Raw genomic sequence first — 6,000 nt, 5'->3', positions numbered from 1 at the left:
GTGAGAGTTAATATTAAAATCTAACACTGAATTAGTGTTAGTAAGTGTTAAATTATTAACTCCAGGAGATTTGATATTTGACACTTTATACGAGTTAAGGTACCAACTCTCCAAAAAGAGTTAAATTAACACTTTCTGGTGTGGACCCATATAGACACTTTAAAAGTGTTGAAATCAAATCTGACAGTGTTAATCTGGACCTCCTGGATTTGCTGTGTAGTATCCCCATAACCTATAAAAAAAAACCTAACTGAAAATTTTGCAGTGACTGTTTTTCTAATAGGTTCTCTGAAATAATTACAAGATTCAAGCTTCATGTTGTTCATTTTTGTAAAATGATGTTCCTACTAAAGCAGCGATATGCTTCAGGGCTGGGTTACGTTGTGAGTGAGAAGCCTCCTTTTTGCAGCACCTTTTCTAAATTTAGTAAGGTTCACTAATGGTTTAACAATACGGTTTTCATTCTCACATTCACATAGGTGGCACGAATGGTGCTGCTGCTGACAGCAAGTCGGGGCTTATTGTCTTGTGCAAAAATATCTCATCGTATGGAGGAGCTTGTGAACTGAACTGCAAACCCTGTAGAAGACAACTTTACCCATGTTGTTTGTATGGCTGTATAAGCATCCATGTCTCCGTAGGTTTTCAATTAAAGATTCCGATGGCTAAAACATCACTTGGCTTGATGTGGTAGATGAACCAAAAGGAGACAGTACAGTGACAATGTCTACCTTTGATATATAATCATTGTGACAAGCACTCTGTTGCTGAAGCTATTTATTTTTTTGAAAGTCCTTATTGTTAGAAAATATCTTAGGAAAAACTGTATAGAAATCCATTCTTTTTCAGCATTTATATTTTTTTTTTTCACATCTAAACCGAGAATTACTAAAAGCTATACTTTTCATTTTTGAATACTGCAAAGAAACTACTTATTACAATTAATAGGTGTGTCCTACACACTACAGGGAAATCTGTTTTTAACAAGACTTCTTGTAAAATAGTTAACAATCTTATAGTCATTGAATGGTTTAACCTCACTTAGAGGATAAATAAGGATTTTGTCTTTGCTGAAAAAACAAAAACAACTGATTTACTATACTAGGTCTGTGCAGGGTTGGCTGGCAACCCAACAGGTAATGATTTGCTCTAATAAAAGCAACGAGAGGGCATCACTGAAGTAACTGTGCCATGTAGAGAAAGGAATCTCTTCATTTAAAACAATTAGTCTGTGACCAGACCTTTTAGGCACAGAGTACTGTAAAAGAGTTGAGTGGAAGCTCACAGGGTTCAACTTCTTTGTCTCTTTTAAATGCATATAAGCAGCCTAAATGCACATACTTCTATATTTTTGTCTTCATGAAATGTTCATGGCATGTTTTGACAGGATTGCAGTACCACAGCACCCTTCTTGACCCTGGTTCATAAAATTTACAGGACGAATATTTCCTCAAATTATGTGCAAACTTGTTGCAGGAGTCCCAAACCCTTCTCAAATACAGTTTTGCAAGCCGTTTTTTTAATTGCCCCCATCGCTTACTTATCACTTGGTCCCAAACACTCAGATTTCAGTGAGACTCAGGATTTTCTTGCAATTTTGAACCACATCCTAGTTAGACATTGACTTTAATTCCACTTCTGTTCTATAGAGTAAGTGTCTTTGGAGATGGTTATAAATGCAAGTAAAACTCAGTAACTCCTGAAGAACATTTTCATGGAGACAATCTGAGTTTACCAATAAAACACACAACAAACTGTCTAATTTACTGACAGAAAATGAAAAAAAAACACAACTGGGGAAATTTATTCTTAAAGTTTTGTGAGGGGATTGGGGGTCAAAGGGTTATTAAGAAAAGAAAAAAAAAAATGCTTTTATCACTTCATTTTGCCATTTTAGCCCAAAAGCTTGAAAGGTTTTCATCATATTACAGTAGATTATATTTAACATTACGTTTCTTTTTTCTCTACAAACTTCATAAAAAAAGAATGCAAATCTAAATAAAGTCAGATCCATGCACAGCATCTAGCTGGTCCTCAGTAAACCAGGCATACTTGCACAATCCACTTTTGTTTACATGTCAGTGTGCTTTCTTCAGGCAGAGGCCATGAATCATACTCCCTCATAGCAAAGTGCATCTCTCTGTCTGTCGTCACCTTTCTACTATCATAGATATGCATTTTCTGAACTTGGTAGAGAAAAAAAAACAGCTGTAAACACACAAACACACCAACCCCTCTTCTACAGTGGGAAACATTTTTGTTGCTTCGTCACTATACTGTTCTCCTGGCCGAGAGAGAATTCTTTCTTTTCCTTCATTTTTAAAGATGTGATGGAATCATGTCTAAGTAGAAATGAGAAGAGAAGATCATCTTGTGTTTGACCACAGAAGGTCAGAGAGTTAGTTATCAGATACACTCCTAGCACATTATAGCAACATGGTTAAAAAGCAACACATGCATCACCAAGGACACAATGATTGGTCAAGGTGAAAATATGCAAATTCACTTACTTGGAATTTGTAAACAACACAGACTGAAGTGGAACTGGTGGGATAGGGTGGGGGTGACGGTAAGCCTGAGGCTATCTAACTTCCATAATGATGAAGAATTGGAGAGATTATAAATAACATGCATCTCTGTTGTTTTTAACAAAGCAGGAGTCTCAAAGTCAGTCTTAGCAGGAAACCAGAATGACAAAATGTATTTGTCCTTTTTTTTTTTAAATGGAAAATTTACCCATGACTCATGTCAGAAAAGCAGAATACCTGAAGAAAATATCCAACTCAACACAGCTTCAAGTCAAATATCAGCTCACTATAAGGCAACAGAACCAACCGCTACACCCCCCGTGTTACCCTTCAGTCTGCAAAATAGTTGGTCGTGTGTGCTTTGTTAGTTAAAATGTGAACAAAAATGTGTGTTTTTTCATGAAACAGCAAGTAAAGTATTGTTTATTTCTCAAGACATTTTATTCAAAAATGTTTTTTTAATCATTTGTTCATTCTTTTTCTAAAACATTATAACTAAAACAATGAAATCACCATTTTATTTTAAAAGGAAAAATGTTAATTTGTTGTTTTTTTTTACAGAAGTGAGAAGAACCTTAAGTCAGCATGAAGGCTCATTCACATAATGAGCCTTCACATAATGAATAAGCAATAAGTTAAGCGTAAAAGTTTTGCTTGGAATCTGAAAGTTGTTTCCACTTGGGTTTTCCAAATGGAGTTTTTGGAATGTGACATATTTCCAGTGAAAAGATGATGCGCACAGAGCAAGCGAACATTGGTACTTTTTGTCAGGGAGACTCTGTGACTACAATACTGGCTCATTACAAGGGCCGTGTGTCCCTGCAAGCGCCTGGGGATGCAAAGCTGGACCCAGTTGACTTCAAACTCGATGTTGGACCTGAGATGAGCAGTAAGTCTGTCACAATGGTTTAGCTTAAACAAAGCTGTGTTTAACTCCTCTGCTGGCTGTGAGGGGGTGGGATTGACTGACATGTCTGCAGGGAGCAGCAAAGTCTGTTTATTACTTTTTCTTTTCGTCTATTGTTTAAGTATTTTTGATTTTTTTTTTCTTAATAATATTGTGTTATAAAGCAGTAAAAAAAGCAAGCAATGTTACAGGTCTGTGGTGCATGTCTTCATAACAGATGGCAAAAATATAGCCAACATTTACAAGAGAAAATCAATTTGTCGCGGCTTGAACCAACATGTATGGGAGGTGTGGGTGGAAGTAAACAGTTCTTTAGTGTATTGGGTGATATTTGTTGGCAAATGTTTTACACAAGAGACTCCATGTTGTCAAAGTCACAATGATATCTAAAATATGAAACCAAGTTTTTATTCTGTCAACAAATCCCTCTGTAAATTGTACCCCATGAACATAGTTCACTTTGTTCCAAATACTTTATGTCCCATTACTGGTGTGTTTACTTGTATTTTAATGGCCTTTTAATATTTCAGCCTAAATTGTTCTAGTGTGTCCCATTTTATGTATATAAATCAGAACAATTTTTTGCCTGCTCCTTTAAATAAATGGGTTGTTGAAAAATACTGTAAATGTGTGCAGCGAAAGATTAAAATGCCTCATATTCTGCACCACAACAAAATAATAGAAACTATTGTAAGCAACATTTCAATGTCACTAAATAATCTCTGCACCTCTGTCTTTCTTTCTGTCGCTCACATACATACTGTAACTTTACATGTGTTCTCCATCTTTTGACCAGTGCTGTAAAAGTGCAAGGGATTGCTGGGATGTTTGTCAGCATGAAAAATTTCACATTTGTAATTTTCAACTTGAATTTTTCACAAGCCATATGGAGCTTTGTTGCAGACCCGGCACGGAGTGCAGCTTTAGTGTGGAGCATCATCTAAGGAGGGCAGACAACCTGTCTCCACACATCACATTAGAGAGCCTTTTTGAGCATGAATGCATATGTGTGTGTGTGTGTGTGGGGGGGGTATGTGTGTATGGTTTTGCATGTGAATTCATTGTTGTCTGTGTGCTTGACCACATGTTCCTCCGAGCTTGTGAGAGCACCGTAGACCCCTATGCTTTTGACCTTATATCTCTCCTCCCCCCTTCTTGGCAGTTCCCAATGCTTCTCAGAGCAAGTCAAGTTCTCACTAGTCTCTAATTAGAGGGGATGTATTGAGACTGCAGCCTATAGACTGAGAATCAATGACTCGACAGTGTGTGGTGAAGTGATCAACGTAATCGCTGTTCCGCTTTGTTTCAAAGTCCAAGCCAAGCTGTTTTGCCAAGACTATTGGCAAAGCTACTGAGACATTTAACCAAGGACTAGACTGCACCTACATACAAGATGTCTTTATCTGAGAAAATCTTTGGTTTTGTGACTAAGATTTTTAGAGCTCTGGACTACATAAAAAGCCTGCAATTTAGTAATGTCTATAATAAACAACGATCTTTGATTCCTTTTTGTTATCTTTGTTTTGTTGTTCATTTTTATGTTGCATTTTTTGTCAGCCATTTCTGCTGTTTTCTGTTATTTATTACATGACAAGGATACTATGGCCTGGCTATTCTTTGTAGGGTGCACCACCCCAATGTGTGACTTGTATTAATGTTAAACATCTCAATTATTGTTATTCACTAATCATTAATATATCAAAGTCCAGTGGATCTAATCTTTTGTGTTTTACACCTACAGGTGTTTATTTGCCTTATGTGTGTTTGAGCACATTTGTGTCCGCATGAGTGAAAGTATTAACCTTAAGTTGACTTATGGGATTGTATTCAGTAATTATGTGATTACATGTCTGTTTTTTTCTCCATTGAGCAATCTGTACCCACATAAGGTTGAAACTCCCCGATTACCAGTTTCTCCACAATCAATCCCCCAATAACAAGAGCACACACATGCCATCCACATGCTCACATTCATAACTGCTTCTAGAAAAATTATTATATTTCAGATAATACGAAAAAAAATTCTTGTTGCTTTGTTATTTATCTGTCTCACCTGCGGTTTTCAGTGTTTTCATTGCTTTGTGCGGACCTCAGCACTTCACTGAAAAAAAGCACTAGCAAAGCACCCGAGAGCCTCTTCCTCTCTATGTCTTTTTCACCATCCCTCCTTTTATGAAAATATTTGCCCTTGTCTTGTCAAGAATCTCTCTTTGAGAGCAGGTGATAAGGCCTGACAGCCATAGAGCAGAAGAGTCAATCTCACCCACAAACAGACACAAAACATATCACACAAAGCCGTGGTTATAGGTGCTCACATTCCAGCAAGGACACCAATTCACTGTAGAGATGCACAAAATCCCATAAAGAACCTTGTTATCTAGTAGTAATATCATTATAAGAAGTTCTCAATTTCCTCGCAGGAGGCCAAAGGACGAACACGTCCATTTGAGATTAATTATATTCCAGAGAAATAAAGAAATGACTAATAATTTTCTTTTTCAGTCAGCTACTAATGGAATACCAATAAAGCTTGAGATGCACAATATTCTGATTACAGTTCAAGAA

General features: G+C 36.8%; 1 protein-coding gene across 1 annotated transcript in view; it reads right to left on the bottom strand.

Moving 5' to 3' along the window:
* Nucleotides 1–6,000, bottom strand: part of LOC108235180 (chemokine-like protein TAFA-2) — an 81,720-nt gene that overhangs the window by 34,879 nt on the left and 40,841 nt on the right. The gene's annotated exons all lie outside the window — the stretch shown is intronic.

The sequence above is a fragment of the Kryptolebias marmoratus genome, linkage group LG8, assembly GCF_001649575.2.
Source record: "Kryptolebias marmoratus isolate JLee-2015 linkage group LG8, ASM164957v2, whole genome shotgun sequence".
Classification (NCBI taxonomy): Eukaryota; Metazoa; Chordata; class Actinopteri; order Cyprinodontiformes; family Rivulidae; genus Kryptolebias; species Kryptolebias marmoratus.
The sequence above is the reverse complement of the archived record's forward strand: the minus strand, read 5'-3'. Positions and strand labels throughout refer to the sequence as shown.